General features: G+C 36.9%; 1 pseudogene; it reads right to left on the bottom strand.

Annotated features, from left to right (window-relative positions):
- Positions 1-676: 676 nt before the first annotated feature.
- Positions 677-26,668, bottom strand: LOC127686123 (vomeronasal type-2 receptor 116-like; annotated as a pseudogene).
- Positions 26,669-27,340: the final 672 nt, after the last annotated feature.

Raw genomic sequence — 27,340 nt, forward strand, 5'->3', positions numbered from 1 at the left:
AGAGGGTGTGGAGAAAGAGGAACACTCCTCCACTGCTGGTGGGGTTGCAAATTGGTACAACCACTCTGGAAATCAGTCTGGCGGTTCCTCAGAAAACTGGGCACCTCACTTCCAGAAGATCCTGCTATACCACTCCTGGGCATATACCCAGAGGATTCCCCACCATGTAATAAGGATACATGCTCTACTATGTTCATAGCAGCCCTATTTATAATTGCCAGAAGCTGGAAAGAACCCAGGTATCCCTCAACAGAAGAGTGGATGCAAAAAATGTGGTACATTTACACAATGGAGTACTATTCAGCCATTAGAAACAATGAATTCATGAAATTCTTAGGCAAATGGATGGAGCTAGAGAACATCATACTAAGTGAGGTAACCCAGACTCAAAAGGTGAACCATGGTATACACTCACTAATAAGGGAAACCTGGAATACCCAAAACATAATCTAAACATCAAATGAGGTACAAGAATGGAAGAGTGGCCCCTTGTTCTGGAAAGACTCATTGCAGCAGTATTCAGCAAAACTAGAACGGGGAAGTGGGAAGGGGTGGGTGGGTGGACAGGGGGAGAGAAGGGGGCTTACAGGACTTCCTGGGAGTGGGGGGGGGCTAGGAAAAGGGAAATCATTTGAAATGTAAATAAAAAATATATCGAATAAAAAAAAAGAAAAGAGAAGAACTCAGCCAAGCCACCTAGAACCATTCCAAAATGTTCTTCATAATTTAGAAAGATCACAACCTTTTTAAGGCAATTAGTTTGATCTGTGTCAGCATACTCATCCTCTGGACACTTCACACATTGATCCATGTCTAGTAGAGGAAGGGAAGAATTGTCAGATGTATTTTTGCAGAATAATCACAAGAAACACTAAACTCATGTTTTAGAAACTCAATGAATGAATGAATAGAGAAAATGTGGTACATTTACACAATGGAATATTAATCAGCTAAAAATGTGAGGAATTCATGAAATTTGTAGGCAAATGGGAGGAACTGCAACATAACATCCTGAGTGAAGTAAGCCAATCACAAAAGAACACACATGCTGGCAGAGGAATCTGTGACAGACAGCTGAGGCTGAGGTGCTTGGGTGGAGGCAGTGCAAAACCAGAACGGGGAAGTGGAAAGGGGTGGGTGGGTGGATAGGGGGAGAGAAGAGGGCTTACAGGACTTTCGGGGAGTGGGGGGCTAGAAAAGAAGAAATCATTTGAAATGTAAATAAAAAACATATCGAATAAAAAAAAATAAAAAATAAAAAAAAGAAGACACATGCTATGCATTCACTGATAAGTGAATATTAGCCCAGAAGCAAAGAATAGCAAAGACACAATAAACATATCATATGATGCTCAAGTAGAAGGAAGATCGCAGTATGGAAACACTGGTCCTTCGTAGAAGGGGGACCAAAATATCCACAGAAGGAGATACAGAGACAAAGTGTGGAGCAGATTCTGAAGGAAAGACAATCCACAGACTACACCACCAAGGGATCCATCCCATTAAGAGTTACAAAACCCATTCTCTATTATAGTTGCCCACAAGTGCTTCCTGACTGGAACCAGATATAGTGGTCACCTCTGAGGCTGTGCTAGTGCATGACAAATAAAGAGGGGACACTCTCAGTCAGACATTGAATTGAGTACAGAGCCCCCAAAGGAATAGCTAGAGAAAGAATCCAAGGAGCTGAGTTTGCTGGGCCATAGGAGGAACAATATGAACCACCCATGACTCTCAGAGCTCCCAGGGACAAAACTATCAACCAAAGAGTACACACGGAGTTACCCATGGCTTCATAAGCATAGGCAGCTGAGGATGGTCTTGTTTGATATCAAAGGGAGAAGTGACCCTTGGTCCCATAAAGGCTTGATTCTGTTGTATAGGCTAATTACAGGGCAGTGAAGTGGGAGAGGGTTGATTGAGGAACTGGGGGAGGGGAGATGGCTTATAGAATTTTTGGGAAGTGGAAAACCAGGAAAAGGGACAACATATTTAATTAAAAAAAAAAAAAAGAGAAAACGAAAATCATAATTTAATTAGACAGGCATCTTTTTTTGGATGTTAACTTAAATATGGGAGCTTTTTACATGTGATCCAAATTTCTAATGCTTCTATTCTTTAAACAACCTTTTGTTTATATTTATCTAATATACTAAAAACATTTATTATATTTTCAACACCAAAACTGCACTGTGGAATATTTTTGTTTCCAGAATAATATGCATTAGATTGCTCATTCATATATCAAACACATTCATTTAGAAATGTCTATATTATGCAAACGAACTTAAAGGGAATGTGTCACCAAAAAGTGTGGTTCTCCATGTGGTTTCAATGAGATATTTGGAAATAGATACTCTATTACTCCATGTCTCAGAAAAGAATGTCCAGCCAGCATTTTACTAAACCATTATAATCCCTGTCTCTGTTCTACACATTTGTTCTTACACATCAAATATTTTCAGTTTTTACCATTCATTATGGCAACTTACCTTTGAAAGAGACTTCATTAGAGAATATGATAGTCAATAAAAAATTAGAGTATTGGAGTTCAGTTCAATGGGCATATCTAGAAAATTAATTCCTCAGTTAAGTCTAGAAAATTATGAAAGAAATGGTTTGAAGAGTTTAAAAACTAGAGGAATGGTGAATTTTATATGAACGTGTATTTTCTAGGAAAGTTGCACGTAGCACACATAAACATCTCACCATAAAGGGCTTCGTAAGCCTGAGCTTACTGAAAACAAAAACAAAATTATGATACATTTGGGAAAGGAAGGAGCATCAAGCAAAATTCTATAGTAGAGAATTACAGATAATGAAAGAATATAGAGAGTGAGTAGAATTGTCTTCCCCTGTGAAGCATATACTAATTAGTGTATATGTGAGTGTCTATATGCATGTGTGTGTTTACATTTGTGTGTGTTTGAATGTGGTTGTAAGTGTAAGAATACAAATAGTGTTGCTCTAACTTTATCTATTTTTGTCACCCTGAAGAAAACTCAAATTCAAATGGATAAAGGACCTCAACACAAACAATGTACACTAAATCTAATGTATGAGAAGGGTGGAAATAGCCTAGAACTTATTGGAACAGGAAAAATGTTTTATTGTACTGAAAATCAATGCCCCAAGTTCAAAGATCACCAATTGGTAAATAGGACCTCATGAAACTGAAAGGCTTCTATAAGGCAAGAGGACACTGTCTATAGGACAGGCTACAGATTGCAAAACTGTCTTCCCCAACTCCACATATGACAGACTGTTCTTATCTATAATATACAAGATGTCCTTCAATAGTAGAATAGATACAGAATATGTGGCATATTTATACAATGGAGTACTACTCAGCTATTGAAAACAATTAATTCATGAAATTCTTAGGCAAATGGATGGAACTAGAAAACATAATTCTGAGTGAGGTAACCCAATCACTAAAGAACATATATGGTATGTACTCACTAATAAGTAGAAATTAGCCAAGAATAAACAAGATACAATTCACAGTCCACATGAAGCTCAAGAAGATGGAAAACCAAAGGGTGGGTGCTACAGTATTTCTGACAAAAGGAAGAAAATACTCACAGGAGCAATTATGGAGAAAACGTGTAGAGCAAAGACTGAAGGAAACGCCATCCAGGGACTGTCCTACCTGGGAATTCATCTTATAAACAGTCACAAAATCCCAATACTTTGTGGATGCCAAGAAATTCTTATATGGGCGGTGGTGGTACACGCCTTTAATCCCTGCACTTGGAAGGCAGAGGCAGGTGTATTTCTGAGTTCGAGGCCAGCCTTGTCTACAGAGTGAGTTCCAGGACAGGCAGGGCTACACAGAGTAACACTGTCTCGAAAAAACCAATAAATAAATAAATAAATAAATAAATAAATAAATAAATAAATAAATAAATAAATAAATAATTCTTGCAGAAGAGAGCCTGATATAGCTGTCTCCAGAAGCCCTGCCAGAGCTTTACAAATACTGAGGCAGATACTATCAGCCAACCTTTGGACTAAGTGCATGGTCCCAAATAGAGGAATTTGAAAAAAGGACTAAAGGAGCTGGAGGGTTTTGTAACCTCATGGGAAAAACAACAATATCAACCAACTGAACCTCCCAGAGCACCCAGGGACTAAGCGATCAACCAAAAGGTACACATGTCTCCAGTTGCATTTGCAACAGAAGAATGCTTTGTCAGGTATTAATGGGAGGAAAGGTCCTCCTATGAAGGCATGGTAGATGTCCCAGCAAAGGGAAATCGAGGGAGAGTAAGTGGATCTGGATTGGGTGCAGGAACATCCTCGTAGAAGCAGGGGAAAAAAGAATGGGGGGGGGGAGATCAGGAAACGGGATAACATTTGAAATGTAAATAAAGGACATATTCAATAAAAATCTACCAATTAAATTAATTCCAAAAAAAGGAACACCCAGAAGTTAGACATCAAAAAATGAGGTACAGAGATTTCTTAACAGAGCACTCTCAAATAGTTGAGAAGCATTGAAAAAAGTTAATATACTTACTCATCAGAGATGTGCAAATGAAAATGACCCTGGGATTTGATCTTATACACATCAAAATGGCTAAGATCAAAAAAATCATGTGACAGCACATTCTGATAAGGATGTGATCAAAGGAGTACACTCCTCCATTGATCCCCCTACAAGAATTTAGAAACTGAGCCATCACCTAAAGAGCTTACATGAGGTGGGCCGAGGTCCACTTCAAATATATAGCAGTCATGCAGCTCAAACTACATAACTGCCTTGTCTGGTCTCAGTGGGAGAGGATGTGCATAACCCTGTAGAAACATTTTGTGCCCGGGTGGAGGGAGCCTACCTCCCTGAAGCGGATGGTGGTAGGGGTAGGGATTCTTTGATATTGGGACTAGAAAGAGTGCAGCATTGAGATTAAATAAATAAATATATTAATTAATTAACTAATTAATTAAAATCAGGACCAACTCACATTCACTATTTCACTACCTATTCATTACAGTACTTCATCCTTTACAGATGAAATTATTTTTAAAAATGCAACCCTAAATAGAAGATGAATAAATTATTATTATTATATTAATTATATTATTAGTATTATTATAGAAAATAAATTATTATTTTCTATTATAAATAGAGAAGCTGATATAAACTAGCAGCAAAATGTCTGGATACAAGACACACACACACACACACACAATTAGTAGTTTCCCTATTTACAAATTACTGAAAAAGAAATTAGAGAAATAAAACCTTTCATAATGAACTCAAATAATGTAAAATATCTTTTAGAAACTATGAATTAACAATGAAAAATGAAAATCATACGAGAAAAATGATCTTCATATGTTTGAAGGAAGTAATTCAAGTACTATCAGGTGTAGAAAGATCTTCCAAAGTATTATTATAAGTTGAATAACAGGAAAATAAACATCTTTCCAATTTCAACATTCAAACAAACCTATCAAAATGTGATTTTAAAATTTTACAGATATTGAAGGAACATTTCTTAGTGTCATTTGTTACCCGAAATTTCCTGAAAAATATTAGAACTGTTAGATGAATCACCATTACTGATTGTAAGTTGTACTACAGAAATATAGAACTACAAAATGCATGATACTGGCATAAAGCTAGATGCATTGATAAATTCACATACCTATGGAACCTTAATATTGCATAAAGAATCCTGAAGTACACATTGGGGGAAAAGCCTTCTTTAAGAAATGGTGTGGGGGGCAGCGGTGGCAGCAGCAGCAGCAGCAGCAGCAGCAGCAGCAGCAGCAGCAGCAGCAGCAGCAGCAGCAGCAGCGGCTGGTCCAGAGGAAGGGCCAGCAGCAGTAGAACCAAGCGGACAGGGTCCAGGCAGACCCGGCGCCCACGACCACTGGCTATCGCTGGCCAGCCAGGCTGCAAGCAGCGGCGAATTTACGGTGCCTTTCACCACACAGAAGCCACATCAGAACTCTGCCTCCCGCCAGTCAGTTACCAGGGCTCCATATTGGTTCTTGGTCACCAGAGAAATCAGACTGAGGTACGCAAATATAACCCGAGACCAACATCGCGGGGGTCTAAGCCCGACGGGCGTTGGCCTGCACCCAGGCCCTGGGCTGATCGGGGGTCCACCGGGGTGCAAACCCGGCCAGGAGGTTTTTTTCCTCCTGGGCCGGTGCGCGCACCACCACCATTTTGCCTAAGGGAGGCCAGGGAGACCTAGCAGGCAAAACCAAACCGGCTAACAGGCATAGCCCGAGGCAGACATAGCAGGGGTCTCAGACGGTCAGGCCCCGGACTGCCCCCAGGTCCTGGGCTGCTCGGCGGGCCATCTGTGTGCCGACCCAGCCAGGAGCTTGTTTGCCTGGGCCACCGCGCACCGCCGCCATTTTGCCTACGGGAAGCCAGAGAGACCTAGCAGGCAAAACCAAACCAGCTAACAGGCATAGCCCAAGGCAGACATAGCAGAGGTCTCAGACGGTCAGGCCCTGGACTGCCCCCAGGCCCAGGACTGCTCGGTGGGCCATCTGTGTGCCGACCCGGCCAGGAGGTTGTTTATCGGGCCGTTTGCGTACCACCGCCATTTTGCCTACAGGAAGCCAGAGAGACCTAGCAGGCAAACCAAACATGCTAACAGGCATAGCCCGAGGTGGACATAGCAGGGGTCTCAGACAGTCAGGCCCTGGACTGCCCCCAGGTCCTGGGCTGCTCGGTGGGCCATCTGTGTGCCGACCCAGCCAGGAGCTTGTTTGCTCGGGCCGGTGTGCACCGCCGCCATTTTGCCTACGGGAAGCCAGAGAGACCTAGCAGACAAAACCAAACCAGCTAACAGGCATAGCCCAAGGCGGACATAGCAGGGGTCTCAGATGGTCAGGCCCTGGACTGCCCCCAGGCCCTGGGCTGCTCGGTGGGCCATCTGTGTGCCAACCCGGCCAGGAGGTTGTTTATCCGGGCCAGTTTGTGCACCACCGCCATTTTGCCTACGGGAAGCCAGAGAGACCTAGCAGGCAAAACCAAACCAGCTAACAGGCTTAGCCCAAGGAGGACATAGCAGGGGTCTCAGACGATCAGGCCCTGGACTGCCCCCAGGCCCTGGGCTGCTCGTTGGGCCATCTGTGTGCTGACCCAGCCAGGAGGTTGTTAGCCAAGCAGACTCTCCTAGCACTCTCAGGGAACTCGCGCACGCCACCATCCTAGCCACCTGACACACCCAATTAACACCCACAGCTGAGGGGAACTTTGCACCGACATTGGCCTGCCAGGCTTTTGCCTAGACTCAGGGCCTGAGCAGCTAGGCTAGCCTTGTGTGCACCAACCTGGTTGGGAGTTCTGTTGCCCAGATCAGTCTGGGCGGCAGCACCACATCTCCAAGTCCTGCAAGTGGCTAGCTGGGTTTCCGGGCGGCCAGCTGGGAGAAGTCAGTGTGCTCCAGTGAATCCAGCGGGCCCCAGCAGGAGCCTTCGGGTGCCTGCTTTGGGATCTGAACAGCCTGGGCAGCAGCACCCTGTCTACAAGCAGCGCAGGAGGTAAGCTGTGCACCAGAGGCCAACTGGGAAGGGGCAGCTTGCACTGGTGAGTCCAGCACTGACAAGAAAAACTAACACCAGTGTGAACTAGATGGCAAAAGGCAAACGCAGGAACGTCACGAACAGAAATCAAGGCAATATGGCAACATCTGAACCCAATTCTCCTCTACCAACATGTCCTGGATACCCCATCACACCAGTAAAACAAGATTTGGATTTAAAATCACTGGTCATGATGCTGGTACAGGAACACATGAAGGACATACTTAAAGAAATTCAGGAGAAAATGGATCAAAAGTTAGAAGCCCTTGCAAGGGAAACACAAAAATCATTGAAAGAAATCCAGGAGAATACAAAAGCCAACAAGGAGGAAATGCAAAAAAACACTTAAAGAAATACAGGAGAACTTTGGTCAACAGGCTGAGGTCATGAAAGATGAAACACAAAAATCTCTTAAAGAAATACAGGAGAACTTTGGTCAACAGGCTGAGCTCATGAAAGAGGAAACACAAAAATCTCTAGCCTTTTCAACAAATGGTGCTGGTTCAACTGGAGGTCAGCATGCAGAAGAATGCGAATTGATCCATCCTTGTCTCCTTGTACTAAGCTCAAATCCAAATGGATCAAGGACCTCCACATAAAGCCAGACACTCTGAAGCTAATAGAAAAGAAACTGGGGAAGACCCTTGAGGACATCGGTACAGGGAGAAAGTTTCTGAACAGAACACCAATAGCGTATGCTCTAAGAGCAAGAATTGACAAATGGGACCTCATAAGGTTACAGAGTTTCTGTAAGGCAAAGGACACCATCAAGAGGACAGATCGGCAACCAACAAATTGGGAAAAGATCTTCACCAATCCTACATCAGATAGAGGGCTAATATCCAATATATATAAAGAACTCAAGAAGTTAGACTCCAGAAAACCGAACAACCCTATTAAAAAATGGGGTACAGAGTTAAACAAAGAATTCTCACCTGAAGAACTTCGGATGGCGGAGAAGCATCTTAAAAAATGCTCAACTTCATTAGTCATTAGGGAAATGCAAATCAAAACAACCCTAAGATTTCATCTTACACCAATCAGAATGGCTAAGATTAAAAATTCAGGAGACAGCAGGTGTTGGAGAGGGTGCGGAGAAAGAGGAACACTCCTCCACTGCTGGTGGGGTTGCAAATTGGTACAACCACTCTGGAAAGCAGTCTGGCGGTTCCTCCGAAAACTGGGCACCTCACTTCCAGAAGATCCTGCTATACCACTCCTGGGCATATACCCAGAGGATTCCCCACCATGTAATAAGGATACATGTTCTACTATGTTCATAGCAGCCCTATTTATAATTGCCAGATGCTGGAAAGAACCCAGGTATCCCTCAACAGAAGAGTGGATACAAAAAATGTGGTATATCTACACAATGGAGTACTATTCAGCCATTAGAAACAATGAATTCATGAAATTCTTAGGCAAATGGATGGAGCTAGAGAACATCATACTAAGTGAGGTAACCCAGACTCAAAAGGTGAATCATGGTATGCACTCACTAATAAGTGGTTATTAACCTAGAAAACTGGAATACCCAAAACATAATCCACACATCAAATGAGATACAAGAAGAAAGCAGGAGTGGTCCCTGGTTCTGGAAAGACTCAGTGAAACAGTATTTGGCAAAACCAGAACGGGGAACTGGGAAGGGGTGGGAGGGAGGACAGGGGAAGAGAAGGGGGCTTACGGGACTTTCGGGGAGTGGGGGGGGGCTAGAAAAGGGGAAATCATTTGAAATGTAAATAAATTATATCAAAAAAAAAAAAAAGAATTACAGGAAAACACAAACATGCAAGTGAAGGAGCTAAGCAAAACCATCCAGGATCTAAAATCAGAAGTAGAAACAACTAAGAAAACTCAAAGGGAGACAATTTTGGAGATAGAAAGCCTTGGGAAGAAATCAGGGGACAGAGATGCAAATATCAACAACAGAATACAAGAGATAGAAGAAAGAATCTCAGATGCTGAAGATTCCATAGAAACCATGGACTCAACAGTTAAAGAAAATGCAAAATGCAAAAAGCTTGTAACCCAAAATATCCAGGAAATCCAGGACACAATGAGAAGACCAAACCTAAGGATTATAGGCATAGATGAGAGTGAAGATTTACAACTTAAAGGGCCAGCAAATATCTTCAATAAAATTATGGAAGAAAACTTCCCTAACCTAAAGAGAGAGATGCCCATGAATATACAAGAAGTCTACAGAACTCCAAACAGACTGGACCAGAACAGAAATACTTCCCGTCACATAATAATCAAAACACCAAATGTTCTAAACAAAGAAAGAATACTAAAGGCAGTAAGAGAAAAAGGCCAAGTAACATATAAAGGAAGACCTATCAGAATCACAGCAGACTTTTCACCTGAGACTATGAAGGCTAGAAGGTCCTGGGCAGATCTCATGCAGACTCTAAGAGAACACAAATGCCAACCAAAACTACTATATCCAGCAAAACTCTCAATCACCATAGATGGAGAAACTAAGATATTTCATGACAAAACCAAGTTTACCCAATATCTATCCACAAACCCGGCCCTAAAAAGGATAATAGGAGGACAACACCAATACAAGGAGGGAAACTTCACCCTGGAAAAAGCAAGATAGTAACCTTTCATCAAACACAAAAGAAGTTAAGCATTCAAATTTAAAAAATAATGTCAAAAATGATAGGAAGTAACAATCACTATTCCTTAATATCTCTTAACATCAATGGACTTAATGCCCCAATAAAAAGACACAGACTAACTGAATGGATACGTAAACAGGACCCTACATTTTGCTGCTTACAGGAAACACACCTCAGGGTCAAAGACAAACACTACCTTAGAGTAAAAGGCTGGAAGACAATTTTACAAGCTAATGGTCTCAGGAAACAAGCTGGAGTAGCCATTTTAATATCAGATAAAATTGACTTTCACCCCAAAGTCATCAAAAGAGACCCTGAGGGACACTTCTTGCTGGTCAAAGAAAAAATACAAAAAGAAGAACTGTCAATCCTGAACATCTATGCCCCAAATGCAAGGGCACCCTCTTTCGTAAAAGAAACTTTATTAAAACTAAAAGCACACATTGCACCTAACACAATAATTGTGGGTGACTTCAACACTGCACTTTCCTCAATGGACCGATCAGGAAAACAGAAACTAAACAGGGACACAATGAAACTAATTGAAGCTTTGGACCAATTAGATTTAACAGATATATATAGAACATTCTATCCTAAAACAAAAGAATATACCTTTTTCTCAGCACCTCATGGTACCTTCTCCAAAATCGACCATATAATTGGTCACAAGACAGACCTCAACAAATATAAGAAGATAGAACTAATCCCATGCCTCCTATCTGATCACTATGGAGTAAAAGTGGTCTTCAATAGCAACAGAAACAACAGAAAACCCACATACACGTGGAAACTGAACAATACTCTACTCAATGATACCTTGGTCAAGGAAGAAATAAAGAAAGAAATTAAAAACTTCTTAGAACACAATGAAAATGAAAACACAACATACACAAATCTATGGGACACAATGAAAGCACTGCTAAGAGGAAAACTCATAGCCCTGAGTGCCTCCAAAAAGAAAATGGAGAGAGCATACATTACCAGCTTAATGACACACCTGAAAGCCCTAGAACAAAAAGAAGCTATTTCGCCCAGGAGGAGTAGAAGGCAGGAAATCATCAAACTCAGGGCCGAAATCAATCAAGTAGAAACAAAGAGAACCATACAAAAAATCAACAAAACCAGGAGCTGGTTCTTTGAGAAAATCAACAAGATAGATAAACCCTTAGCCAGACTGACCAAAGGGCACAGAGAAAGTATCCAAATTAACAAACTTAGAAATGAAAAGGGAGATATAACAACTGAAACTGAGGAAATCCAAAAAATCATCAGATCCTACTACAAGAGCCTGTACTCAACACAACTGGCGAATCTGGAGGAAATGGACAATTTCTTTGACAGATACCAAATACCAAAATTAAATCAGGACCAACTAGACCATCTAAACAGTCCCATAATGCCTAAAGAAATAGAAGGAGTCATAGAAAGTCTTCCAACCAAAAAAAGCACAGGACCAGATGGCTTCAGTGCAGAGTTCTACCAGACCTTCAAAGAAGAGTTAACACCAATACTCTTCAAACTATTCCACAAAATAGAAACAGAAGGAACACTACCCAATTCCTTCTACGAAGCCACAATTACGCTGATACCAAAACCACACAAAGATCCAACAAAGAAAGAGAACTTCAGACCAATTTCCCTTATGAACATCGATGCAAAAATACTCAATAAAATTCTTGCCACCATGATCAAGTAGGCTTTATCCCGGGAATGCAGGGTTGGTTCAATATACGGAAATCCATGAATACAATCCACTACATAAACAAACTCAAAGAACAAAACCACATGGTCATTTCGTTGGATGCTGAAAAAGCATTTGACAAAATTCAGCATCCCTTCATGCTTAAAGTCTTGGAGAGAACAGGAATTCAAGGCCCATACCTAAACATAGTAAAAGCAATATTCAGCAAACCGGTAGCCAGCATCAAACTAAATGGAGAGAAACTTGAAGCAATCCCACTGAAATCAGGGACCATACAAGGTTGCCCCCTTTCTCCTTATCTTTTCAATATTGTACTTGAGGTACTAGCTCGGGCAATTCAACAACATAAGGAGGTCAAAGGGATACAAATTGGAAATGAAGAAGTCAAACTATCATTATTTGCATACGACATGATCGTCTACCTAAGTGACCCAAAGAACTCCACTAGAGAGCTCCTACAGCTGATAAACAACTTCAGCAAAGTGGCAGGTTATAAAATCAACTCAAGCAAATCAGTGGCCTTCCTATACTCAAAGGATAAGCAGGCTGAGAAAGAAATTAGGGAAATGACCCCCTTCACAATAGCCTCAAACAGTATAAAGTATCTTGGGGTGACTCTTACCAAACATGTGAAAGATCTGTATGACAAGAACTTCAAGACTCTGAAGAAGGAAATGGAAGAAGACCTCAAAAAATGGGAAAACCTCCCATGCTCATGGATCGGTAGAATCAATATAGATAAAATGGCCATTTTGCCTAAAGCACTATACAGATTCAATGCAATACCCATCAAAATCCCAACTCAATTCTTCACAGAGTTAGAAAGAGCAATTATCAAATTCATCTGGAACAACAAAAAACCCAGGATAGCTAAAACTATTCTCAGCAACAAAAGAAAATCTGGGGGAATCAGTATCCCTGACCTCAAGCAATACTACAGAGCAATAGTGTTAAAAACTGCATGGTATTGGTACAGTGACAGGCAGGAGGATCAATGGAACAGGATTGAAGATCCAGAAATGTACCCACACACCTATGGCCACTTGATCCTCGACAAAGAGGCTGAAAACATCCAATGGAAAAAAGATAGCCTTTTCAACAAATGATGCTGGTTCAACTGGAGTTCAGCATGCAGAAGAATGAGAATTGATCCATCCTTGTCTCCTTGTACTAACCTCAAATCCAAATGGATCAAGGACCTGCACATAAAGCCAGACACTCTGAAGCTAATAGAAAAGAAACTGGGGAAGACCCTTGAGGACATCGGTACAGGGAGAAAGTTTCTGAACAGAACACCAATAGCGTATGCTCTAAGAGCAAGAATTGACAAATGGGACCTCATAAAATTACAAAGTTTCTGTAAGGCAAAGGACACCATCAAGAGGACAAATCTGCAATCAACAAATTGGGAAAAGATCTTGACCAATCCTACATCAGATAGAGGGCTAATATCCAATATATATAAAGAACTCAAGAAGTTAGACTCCAGAAAACCAAACAACCCTATTAAAAAATGGGGTACAGAGTTAAACAAAGAATTCTCACCTGAAGAACTTCGGATGGCGGAGAAGCATCTTAAAAAATGCTCAACTTCATTAGTCATTAGGGAAATGCAAATCAAAACAACCCTAAGATTTCATCTTACACCAGTCAGAATGGCTAAGATTAAAAATTCAGGAGACAGCGGGTGTTGGAGAGGGTGTGGAGAAAGAGGAACACTCCTCCACTGCTGGTGGGGCTGCAAATTGGTACAACCACTCTGGAAAGCAGTCTGGCGGTTCCTCCGAAAACTGGGCACCTCACTTCCAGAAGATCCTGCTATACCACTCCTGGGCATATACCCAGAAGACTCCCCACCATGTAATAAGGATACATGTTCTACTATGTTCATAGCAGCCCTATTTATAATTGCCAGATGCTGGAAAGAACCCAGGTATCCCTCAACAGAAGAGTGGATGCAAAAAATTTGGTATATCTACACAATGGAGTACTATTCAGCCATTAGAAACAACGAATTCATGAAATTCTTAGGCAAATGGATGGAGCTAGAGAATATCATACTCAGTGAGGTAACCCAGACTCAAAAGGTGAATCATGGTATGCACTCACTAATAAGTGGATATTAACCTAGAAAACTGGAATACCCAAAACATAATCCACACATCAAATGAGGTACAAGAAGAAAGGAGGAGTGGCACCTGGTTCTGGAAAGACTCAGTGAAACAGTATTCAGCAAAACCAGAACGGGGAAGTGGGAAGGGGTAGATGGGAGGACAGGGGAAGAGAAGGGGCCTTACGGGACTTTCGGGGAGTGGGGGTGCTAGAAAAGGGGAAATCATTTGAAATGTAAATAAATTATATCGAATAAAAATAATTAAAAAAAAAGAAATGGTGTGGATTAAACAGGATGTCTGAATGCACAATAAATATATCCATATTTATCTCTGGACTCAATTCTCCTGTATAGTTAGATCAAAGACCTCAAAATAAAACTAGACACATTGGAACTGAATGTAAGAGAATTGTCAAAAGAATGTATTTATCCAAGAGAGGACATTCTGAATAAAAGAACAAATGGCCAGGCACTAAGACCAGCAACACATCCTAAGTCATTATATAACTGAACATCTTCTTTAAAGCAACTGACAGCAAGTATTAGACAACACCACAGCCTAAGGATTGGTTAACAATTTTTATCCCTTTAACATTCAAATGAGGGCTAATATCAAAAATATAGAATGACCTCAATGAAACTAGATAAGCAAATAAATCTGATTTAATATTTAAGTACATATTTAAACAAAGAATTCTAAAGAGAGAAATCTCAAATGGCCTCAAACACTTAAAGTTTCATCATCCTCAGCCATTAGGAAAATACAATTTGAATCCATTTTAATATTCCATCTTAACATGTCAAAATGGCTAAGTTCAATAACACACGTAGTAACTCATGCAATCAAACATGTGGAGAAAATGGGATATGTCTTCATTGTTTATAGCCAGAAACTACAAAGAAGTAGATGTATTTCAACTGATGATTGCATAAAGAAAATAGCATACATTTATACAATGTAGTATTACTTAGTTATTTAAAACAAAATGACACAATGAAATTTCCTGACAAATGTATGGAACTAAAGAATGTCATCCTGAGTAAAATAAATCACATCTAGGAATGAGATGTAGTATCATTACTTTAAAATTTATATTAACTCTTAAGTAAATTATAAATACAAACAATGCACTGATCACAAGAGGCTAAATAATGTTGTAGTGTACAGACAGAGGAGCATGAGTCTTACTGGGATGAGGAAATAGAATGGGTCCTTTTTATTTTTCAGGGCAGAAGAAGACAGGATAGCCAGTGATCAGTTGTGGGTTATAGACGGAGAGTAAAGTGTGAACAGATGGAATTTGAAGGTATTTGATGCACCTTGGCAAAATATAGCACAGTAAAAACATTTTGGTAGCTATGAGCATAGGTCCCTAGTGAACACATTTGCTACAGGAGATTACAGAAGCTATATTGTGCTCTTTGGCAACCATGAAAGCTGTGTGCTGAGTTAAAATTATTTGAGTTGTTAACTGAGCAGGTGACAAGAAAATCGGTAAATAACCCACATTGTTGCATGGTCAGAATGTAACCATTTGAAACCTAATAACATGGCCCCATTGATGATGGAATCTTTGACTCTGGTTATTGAACATGGAAAGGTGTGGTTGACATGAGCTAGAACCCTTATTCTACAGACTATGGAAACATAAAACAGACATTACACTATCCACTAAACTCTGCTCTTACAATATGTCCAGGTTGCAATATGTTCTGGGGTAATGGTAGCACATAACTTGTTGGAATGAACAAACAATGGCTCATTTAACTTGTTACCCATTCCACAAGAAGGAGTCCAAACCTACTTGGATGGTCATAATTTGAATGATGCATATTCTAGAGAACTTTCAAATCCCAAATAGTAGTCTTCTGTAAAAATTAAGGAATGATTCCTAATAGATATTCTTATATTGGTATATATATAATATAATATAATGATAATATATTATTACTATATAATATATGTACTATACTATATACTATATACTAGAATAATAATATAATACCAATATATACTATATATATAGCAATATATACTATACAATATACTATATAATACTATATAATACCAATATTTACTATTACCAATATATAATATATACATATATATGTATATATATTACCCTAGGACATATTTATACTATTATATTGCTAGATCAGTACCCTGTGCTAGAATTTTCAGAGAATCTTTAAGTATCAGATAGAAGCAGGTATATAGATCCAGATTCAGGAATGAAGAGACTGGCTTAATTTGACATCTTCATTATGTCCCTCCCTTTAAGAGATTAGGGTAGGAAAAAATGAAAAATGTAAAAGGAATATGCAGAATCACACACACACACACACACACACACACACACACAAACCATATTCTACCATTTCAGCCAGGCAGGACTCTAACATGAGAGTGACAAAATCTAAAGAATCTATGAAGATGCCTGAGTAGGACTGTACAAGTAAACAGGATATATGGCAGAGCTGCTAGTGTGAGTTTCTGCATGACTTCTAATAGTGGGAAAATACATATATCAGAATGTATGTTGGCCCCTGAAACTCATTTTTTCCTATTTGGTTGCCTTGATATGATGACACTTGGCTTGTATTATTGTATCTTCTTCTATCCTGTTTGACAATCTCCTTTAGGATATTCACACTTTCCTGAACATAAAATAGAAAGGGAGTGATTCTGGGAGAAAGGGATGTGGGAGGAAGCCAAGAAGAGTAGAGGGATTGGAAATAAGACTGAACGCACTGTATCAGAAAAGACTCTATTTAGAAGCAAAAAGAAAAACATATAGGAGCAAAGGCAAATTTAACAAAATTTATTATAGTGTCTTGTATTCAACCAACTGAAAAGTCAATAAATTTGAACTTTTTAAATTTTGATACATGTGCTATAATATCACTCGAATCAATAAAAGTTTTATTAATTTATATTTATATAAATCTGTGTGTTTTTATTTCTTACTGTAGTCTCTGGGTTTTATAGTGAAATTTTGTTAATATTTTAGTGTGATTTCTCAAATATGTATTTCATGTTCATAATGCTCACATGCACATCATAAGGAACCATTTACATACTGGCCTTGCTCTTCAAATTTTATTTATTTGCCTGGCAATTTTTATTCCCTGCAAACAGAAGTTAATTCTACACTCCTTCTTCATAATGCACTACTATTTTGAAAATTCATTTTCAAAGCTCTAATTAGCCTCAACATTGATACAACTACCTATTTAATTATGATATATCTGTGCATACTAGACATGAACCTTTCAGTAGAAATTGTTATTGAGATTTCCATGTGTTGCACTCCAAAATCATCTGAACCAGATGGCTATTGAAAATAAAAACTGTCAATGATACTATTAATCTACCATAGCACAATTCAAAAACTCAGAATTCTAAAACATAATATAATGTCAATTAACATGTAGTGATTGTTTTAAAACTATGTGGATTCTGCAAAAACAAAAAGAAAACTATCTATATATTTAATAAATTTGAAACATGTGACTATAAGAAATGTATAATCTTTAGTACGCTGAAGAAACATTGTTTTCATTTTTTTGTAGAATTATGAAACAAAAATATAGTTCAAGAGACATACATATATATAATCATACATATATACATATGTATACATATATGTATATATACATATATACACATACATAGAGATAGAGATAGAGATGATAGATAGATAGATAGATAGATAGATAGATAGATAGATAGATAGATAGAGATGATATATAGATAAGGGTATGGTTATGGGTATGGGTATGGGTATGAGTATGGGTATGGGTATGGGAATGGGTATGGGTATGGGTATGGGTATGGATAGATATAGATAGATATAGATATAGATATAGATATAGATATAGATATAGATATAGATATAGATATAGATAAGTATAGATATATTTTTGAGACAGGGTTTCTCTGTATAGCCATAGCTTCCCTGGAACACATTCTGCACACCAGGCCGGCCTCAAACTCAGAAATCTGCCTGCCTCTGTGTATTTTTTTAATCCCAAGCGCTGGAATTAAAGGCATGCGCCACCACTGCTTGGCTGACTATATTAATTCTAATCACAGTATTTCTGATTTTCTTTTATTTATCTTTTCCTTTCTACAAAGGGCTTTTGTAAACTATGTGCATATGGGAGATATAAGCAATTTTATTACTTTACAAAAATATATCCTTACCCGTCGTGTTGGAAATTTCATTTTCTGGGCAGTGGTAACAATCAAAACAGCAGACAGCCTTTCCCTCCTGAAAGTATTTTCTGAGTCCTGGTCTGCAAGGCACACTACATATGGAGGTTAGGGTATGGAAAACATCAGAAACTTTATAGAAATAAAAAGTTTAAGATATGTGTCAAACACTGGAGTGATTCACAAGAGATAACCACTAAAAGATTTCCCTTTACACACCATAGCACATTATATTGTAAAATTTACATTGCATTGTTTTTTATAATGACATGATTTTTATATTGTGAAACACTTATGAGAAAGCAAATAAGAGAGAGATCAAATAGAGAGAGATAGAGACAGGGAGAGGGAAAGAGATAGAGAATCTAGGAAGGTGAAAATCAACAAATGAGAGAGTGTGAAAATTTTATTCCATAACAAAACAAAAGTAGATAAGATGATAGGTAGTTTTGCTTCATGCAAATCATTAAAATTAAAACTAAATTACCTGCCTGATATCTCTAACCCACTATAATTTTATCAGATACAAACAATTGTTGACCATTTGGAAAGTGAGCAGAAAATCCTATTTTCAATTTAAGTCCTTCCTTTTTTTAGAAAATCCATGATATAGAAAATGTCATAGTCTGCATCCAGGTTTCTATCCTGGTTCGTGTTTACTAGGTCTCCACCAGGATTTACAAATTGCATGGTCTTCAGAAAAGAGAACATCTAAAACATATTTGCATTTTAGTTTCAACTATGCATACATATCAATAGAAATTATAAAGTTTGTAATATCACTTATATCTATTATATATTCTTAAATCTGATTTTGTCAGAAGTATTCAATACTGAAAAAGTAAAATATCTTTCATATATATTTAAAGTTTCATTATGCTTTACAAATACCTTTTTTCTCACAGTATATAATGATTTAACACATATACACATAAATTTTATGTTTGGAGAGTAGTGATAAATTATCCCTTTTTTTCAGCTAGAAGTGTTATTTGATAATAAGATAGGGAAACTAACCTGTCAATTGTTCAAAATATGGAAAGAGTACTTAAAATTGTTTGAGGCCTTTAATTATATTTATTAGAAACTTTTTGTTCAAATAAAAGACAAGTCATTTACTTAATTTTATTCATTAACTATAAGAAAAATTCCAATGATAAAGTCATGAGATTCATGAATGATTGAACTACCAGATGAAATTTCCTGACTTAGTTTATGAAATCTTGACTTTGAAACATTGTTCATATAACATAACATAAGAATAACATGATAGCTATCTTATGCAGTGAAAGAGTCTATAAATACATGAATTTAGGATAAATGTTATTTACAGGAATCAGATTTTATGATTCTCTTCAGGAATGCCATCTCTATGATATATATGCCATTCAGTGTAAGAATTATTACCTTCCAGGAGTTAAATTCCAGTACCTTTCCATCATTCTCTGAACCTGTGTCTACTTGTTGCAGAAGCATCTCATGATGTGAGTGAGCCACAGCATACACAGAATTGTATAAGTTGTAACATGTTTCATTCATAGACATTCCAAGGGGTGGCACAGAAAACCATTTAAATAGGGTTTTGGTTGGACAATTCTTCAGTGTTGTACAACTAGGTAGTGGCAAAGAACACTTAAAATAAGTCCATCACAGTTTAGCAAAAGAAATGACATTACTGTAGTTAGATGGGTGCACTGTCTGCATAAATTGTTTAAAACCAGACATCTCAGACTGCTGATGTGAAAAAATAAGACTCCCATGCAAGGGGTTAAGCATGAAATCTCCTATCATTGCGATCATATCAAATTGTGACACACTGATCCAGAGTCTCTGAATGTTTTTAAATTTCCATAGAATGAAGCTCAATTGTACAGGAGATTCCTTATCCCCATAGACGATCATAACTTGTGCTGATGACATTAAGATTTGTTGATAATATTTTGAGCCCTTTTAATGTATAAAATATCATCATATGTGATAATAGTTACAAATGATAAGCAGACAGTGTTTCTTTCCATTACTGCTCTCAATTCAGAAAGAAATTGGATTCCATGGTCATCATCTGTAATGGTCACTCCTACCCAGTTCCATCCAAAGTGAACTACTAGGGACACCATGGCTAGTGGTAGAGATTTGTCCTTGGGAGTCATCTGGTAGAAAGGAAAAAACTGTTCCTGGTCACTTAGATGGAGATGAGTATAACCACAGTAAAGCTGAAAAGTGTTGACCATAATGATCACTATTTAGAAACAGAATGCACAGGGCTCAGTCTAAGACTTAATGTGCTAGAGCACATGTTAGAAGTATGAGAAATGTAGATTCTTCATGGTATTTTCTTGTAAATTGCTATACGAATACAGATAAACTAAATGTTTTGGTTAAACATTTCACATTCTATTGTCTCTGCTGTCAATTTTTCATAAAGTTGTTAAGTTTATGTTCAAAAGATTAGAATAGATACAAATTAATTCTCTGAACTTTATTCAGCTTTGGTACTCAGAATCTCAGACTGCAGTAAGATAATAATTCATTAAAAGTATCCCTCTGTGACTTACCTCTGGAGTTCTGGAGAAGTACAGGATTGGTCCAAGTTTGTAAGATGTTATCCATACAGGTCCTGTAACTGCAATTAAATATCTTCTCTGATTTGTACAGTGGTAATTAGGAATAATTTCCTTTTTTTTTCAAAGACCAAACACTTTCCAAATTATCCATAATTAGGTTACATTCAACCTTAACTAATAGGGAAATGTTGGGTAAAATATGAATATTCCTATTGATTTCCTCAAAGGCAAAATAAGCAGAGGAAATCAAGTGGATGGTCTTAGGTGTCACCCTGAAAACAGAGCACACCAATCATGGGGGATAGGGGTTACATTTATGGCAATTTTTAATAAAACTCAAGGTGGGTTAAGCAAAGTTTTCTTTGATTTTTTGTGACACATTCATATGTTGACATAGATCATTATTTTGATGTATTAGGGTGTGAGACCTGCAAAATTGTTTAACAATCTCAAAGTATAATTTTTTTTTAATTTAATGATATGTACTTTAAACTTTTGTTTTGAAGTCTTGTATCTAAAATATACAAATGAATTAAGCATTTACAGAGTTTTCAGTTGTCTTCTTTTTAAATAAAGATTTATCTATGTATTTTATGCATATGAGTACACCAGAAATGCTCTCTTCTGACACACAAGAAGTGAGGACTTGACCCCATTACACCCCATGGTGGTTGTGAGCCACCATGTTGTTGCTGGGAACTGAAATCTGGACGTCTTGAAGAGCAGTCAGTACTGTTAACCACTGACCTATCTCTCTAGACTTGTTATCTTCTTTTGACCTGTGCTTTAACTGTATTCTGAACTTAAACACCATGTGCCTTTTTTTCTTTTGAAGTTTTTAATAACATCTTTTAAAATACAAATTTTATACTAAGAGGATCTGTCATGTTTGAAATTTTCTACAGTTCCATCTTGTTTTTCCTGAACATGGAGAAATATCTATGTGTCATCTATTAATAAGAAAAGATTTCTGAGCCAACATTGAATCTGCCCATGACTTGATTTTATAACTCTAATACCAAACATGTTGGAAAAGAAATAAGAATTTTCTAATAATTAGAATATTTTTCTTTTATACATAATGAGAACTAAAACCTGTGATGACTCTTTCATAAAGGAATGAAGAATAGGTAGCCAAATATGTCTGTGTCAACAATTGTAGCTATCTAAAGCAATTATAGGTAGTGCAAATACCACAATTATTCTTACATTAATTTATTTTACACAGTTCATGTTTTCATTTTTCTATTTGAAGCTGTACAAAATTGAGGGATATAAGATTGTTTAGAACTACAACCAATCTTTTGGTTTGGATTGTGCTCCTCTAACTTCACCTGTATTGTGAGGGTGTACTAATTCAATCTTTCTCCAGAATCACTGGATTTTGCATTACTGGCTTTGGGTTCTATTTGGTTCAGTTATGCCCAGACACGGTCTGTTTCTAATATGTTCACTTTAATTTCTCTCTTTTATTAAATATAATTTAATTGTATATATCTGCTTTGATACATTTTTATTCGATATATTTTATTTACATTTCAAATGATGTCCCCTTTTCTGGCCCCCCACTCCCCAAAAAGTCCCATAAGCCCCCTTCCTTCCGTGTGTTCTCCCACTCACCCCTTCCCAGCTCCCTGTTCTGGTTTTGCCCTATACTGTTACACTGAGTCTTTCCAGAACCAGGGGCCACTCCTCCGTTCTTCTTGTACCTCATTTGATGTGTGGATTATGTTTTGGGTATTCCAGTTTTCTAGGCTAATATCCACTTATTAGTGAGTACATACCATGATTGATCTTTTGAGACTGGGTTACCTCACTTAGTATGATGTTCTCCAGCTCCATCCATTTGCCTAAGAATTTCATGAATTCATTGTATCTAATGGCTGAATAGTACTCCACTGTGTATATATACCACAGTTTTTGCATCCATTCTTCTGTTGAGGGATGCATGTGTTCTTTCCAGCTTCTGGCTATTATAAATAGGGCTGCTATGAACATAGAGGAACATGCATCCTTATTACATGCTGGGGAATCCTATGGGTATATGCCCAGGAGTGGTATAGCAGGAGAATTTGAAAACCTTATTTTACAGTTATATATCATTCAGGGTGTTGTACACGAGTTTTTTGTTTTTGTCTCATTTGTATTTTCTGTAATGCTTTGTGACTTCAGTAAATAGTTATATAACTATACATTATATATGGCTCTGAAGGTGGTATTGAATTGACTTATCAGTTTTATGTTCTCTATAATTTACAACTTCTTGTTTTTTAAATAACTTTATTCTAGTCTTACTCCATTATTTTTGTTTTTCTTTTTTTCATTCAGAAATACATGAAATTGTGTAAGTCTGTTAAAAGTTACTGTCTTTCTGTACTGGATAATGATATGCATTTTGAAAATCGAATTCTCTAATTAAGACACTTCAATTCCTGATTTATGAAGGTTTGCTATGTTAAGTAATACTAACTTGTTTTACAAACTGCAGTTTAGAATTTATAAAAAGAATAGCTAAAACAATCCTAAATAAGGAAATAACTAGAAGGAGTATCACCTTCTGATTTCACTTTGTACTCCAAACCATTAATAAAATTGGGTTAATGGGGGTGGAGGTTGATCAACAGAATGCTACTGAAGACATAGAAATAAACACACACTTTTTGACACATGATTTTCTTTGGAAAATAAAGTCCAGAAAACTGAACTAGAATACAGAATCTGTCTTAAATAATGGTACTCACCCAACTGGACAGCTTTGTGGAGAACGGTAAAAATACAGTGATGTCTAAAATTGTGAAGAAATCTCAAAGGTAAATTCTGTATCACTATAAGGTATACTAAAATAAATCACTTGATACAGTTTAAAAGGAATATTGAATGCCAAGTGCATGACCAACACAACATAAACTCAGTGACATTTTGAAAATTCTTTGTCTCATAGTTTTAAGAAGATTAAATGTTGACGTTTACAGTTCTTTTGTGTTTATAATACAGCTTCCAAATTTTTGTATGGGCTTATTGTTTGTAAAGGTGCATATGTCTATTTTTCTATTTGTTTATAAGTGTGTTTTTAACGAATTTTTTGCTTTTTTGCAGGGTCTCTATTTCTGTTTGATTTAATGATTAATGATATTAATATTAATATTAACAATTTTGATGCTAATACTAATATAATATTAAATATATAATTAATTATATTATATAATTATACTTAAATAATAATAATGATATAATAATGACTATAATCTGAAATATTCATTTTATCCTATTTTATAAGTGTTCTTTATATAACAAATTTTTAATGGGTGAAAACAATGATGTGGATCCATATGGGAAGTAATTAGTAAAAGATCTTTCAGGAGTTGAGGAAGGTAAATTCCTAATTTAAATACTTTATGCTAAGAATGTATTTTATACAAACAGTGATGAAAACATAAACCTGATTTATGCTGTAAATTAGATAAACTTAGAAAATAGTATGTTTAAAAAATAATAATTGGGCACAAGCCATATAATCTAGATTATATTAAAAATTCACATATACAATTATGGAACAGAATTCAGGTTTCAAATAGGATAGGTAGGAATTAATAAAAATATAAGAGTTTAGGGCAGAGAAGTCCCACTAAATCTTCTAAGTATTTTAAGCTTGACTGTGGTATTAGACACACACACACACACACACACACTCAAGCACATACACACTATGTGTGTGTCATATTGACTCTTTAAACATATGGATCATAAATTATATATCTACAAAACATTAATTGGAAAAAACCACCAAAATAAAACTATCTATAATAATATTTGTGTTTAATTTTTTGAAATCTTATACTTTAATTTGCATTAACTTTTATTATACAATCATTTTATAGTCAATGGTTTCTACATAAAATATGTAATTCTTTACATTTTAAAAATATTGTTGGCTTTGTTTTGACATTATTGATGATTCCACATTTTTTAATCTGCTTGATTAGTGTCTACTAAACAGTTCTGGAATTTCTCTTTAATCTGTGGAAAGGGTTGGAGTTTATCTGATGAGTATTTTCTGTTCAATGCAACATAGAATCTTCTACTTCCAAGTATGAAAGTGAAGTGACATTTTGAATTTTCAAACTTGATTGCTCTATATAGAAATTAGCTTCTTATCCCATAAAACCCCATTATTTACACATACGAGAAATAATGCACTTCATATCGATCTACGCCTAGGATATAATTACAACAAAGCCTAATATAAGCAGTGAACAGATGTTGAATGGGGTAATGCTGACTGAGAAATCAGTAATTTTGAAAATTGTACCCCTTTGATAGTTAAACCTCATGTAATGGAAGGCCATCAGTAAAAGAGCATATCAGCAGTGCAATGTGGACTTGTGTGTTTGTTTTTTTTTAAAGATTGCACACAGTAGCATGGGGGAATGTATTAATCTGGAAAAATTATTGTAAGGGATTAAAGATGGTGATAATGCATTTTATGCTATCCACAAATATTCTTTTTTTATAAAAAATTACCACAAAGTAGGGTACTTGTGGGAGAACAATATGAAAACATTTCTGCTTTGTTCAAAGACCACCATTTGAATTGTTCACTGAGTTATTGCAATTTCTCTATTGATGTACATCAAAAATAACTCTCATATGATGCAGATCTAACACTTATTAGCGCTATTGGAGCATTAATTTAAAAATGTGTGCCAGAGATGAAAAGTGTGTTCACTACATGAAAATCCATTAACATAATCTACCATACAAACAAACTCAAAAATTTATGTGATTATCTCAGATGCTGAAAAGGCATTTGCCAAAACATAATACATCTTCACATTAAAAGTATTGGAGAGATCATACATTCAAATTTCATACCTAAACATAAGAAAACAATATGCAGTGTCTGTAGATGAAATGTCTGACAGTGGGGAATAGGAATTGTAGAGTCCACATCCAGTAGAAGACAGGACATAACCTGTGCAGAGGTATTGCCATTACACAGTCAGACTCTCTGACAAAGAAATGTTTCTGTCTAAGAAAACTTCAGTGAAAATATGGAGAAAAGTTTAAGGAAAAGGAGGTCCAGTGACTTGGTCAAATTGGGATTTATCTCAATGGAGGATTCAAGGACTGACAGTATTATTGATGCAATGGTGTACTTACAGACAAGAGCCTAGCATGGTTATCCTCTGAAAGTACCAACAAACAGCTCACAGAGACTGATGCAGATACTTCCACCCAACCATTGGACTGAATTCAGGGATCCCTGTGGTTGAAGTAAGGAAAGGTGGGAAAAAGCTGAGCAGGAGGGCAATCCCATAGAAAGACCATCAGTCTCAACTAACCTGGAACCCTGGATGTCTCAGACACTTACCCACAAACTAGGCAGCATACATGAGTATGACATGAAAAAATAGGATGGAAATTGTAATATAAAGTGAATCTCTTTAAGAACTTAAGAACAAGTATGATTCATTTATTCAGCATTTAACTGGATTGTGATTCATAAATGACAATAAACAAGCTACACCATAAACTATCATAATTATCAAAATGACTAAGCATGAAACATAAATTAAATTTTAATTCTGTACTAGAAATGGACAGCCAGGATTCATATAGAATCTTATCTCCCACTCACTCCTGGAAGGCTTGATGCACATTTATGAATAAATGAAAGATGCACTTAAATTGCTTGTCTAGATTCTCACTGATGTTATCATTCTTCATATAACCATGCTTTGTATAAATGGAAAAGAAACAATCAGCCTCTTTATCTCCTAGATAATTTTCTGTGTCCTTTATTCTCCAAAAGCACCTGGGGTCACTCAAAAGACAAAAAAGAAAGGAAAGCTTCAGAACCAGGATGACAAAAATCAAATAGAACATCTTTGCCATGTCATCAGTGCCTGAGAAAAGTGCAGTGTGAAGCAACAGGCAGGCAGAATCTCATATATCAAATTTTCATGAACATATCCAGGTGTCACATTTTATTACTGTAGCTATTATTGAAGAACACATATGCTTCTCACAGAACTTACATTTTAGTTCACTCTTTGCCTCTGGAGGATTCTGAAGCACTCTTTGGCCTGGAGCTCTGCATCTGAGATACGATGGCCAGGTAAAAAAATAGGAATAATAATTTTGGGCGTGATTATCCTTCTCTATATCCCTCATGATACCATTCATGTAAATAGCCATGAAAGTTCCAGACAGGATTCCTTTTGGGAGTTTTTTCTCACAAGTCGATTTCATCAAAACAGATTTCTCTAATCATCTGCAACATTTCACTTTTGTAACATAGGTTATTCCAATAAGGTTTAGAAGAAATTATGTCAACGAATCCAACTAAACTCACATTATCTCTGTAATAAAAATATTAATAAAAGTAAGCATTACCTTTATGCATCTTCAACACTTGTAGACTTTAACTTTATATGGTTTCTTTATGTCTGACACTTGTTCCTTGCATTTATTATGAATTTAATCATATTAGGGCAGGGTCATGGGAAACCCACAATTTGTAGGTAATGTTATTTATGTATTTTTTATTATTATTTT

Source organism: Apodemus sylvaticus, chromosome 1 (assembly GCF_947179515.1).
Source record: "Apodemus sylvaticus chromosome 1, mApoSyl1.1, whole genome shotgun sequence".
Classification (NCBI taxonomy): Eukaryota; Metazoa; Chordata; class Mammalia; order Rodentia; family Muridae; genus Apodemus; species Apodemus sylvaticus.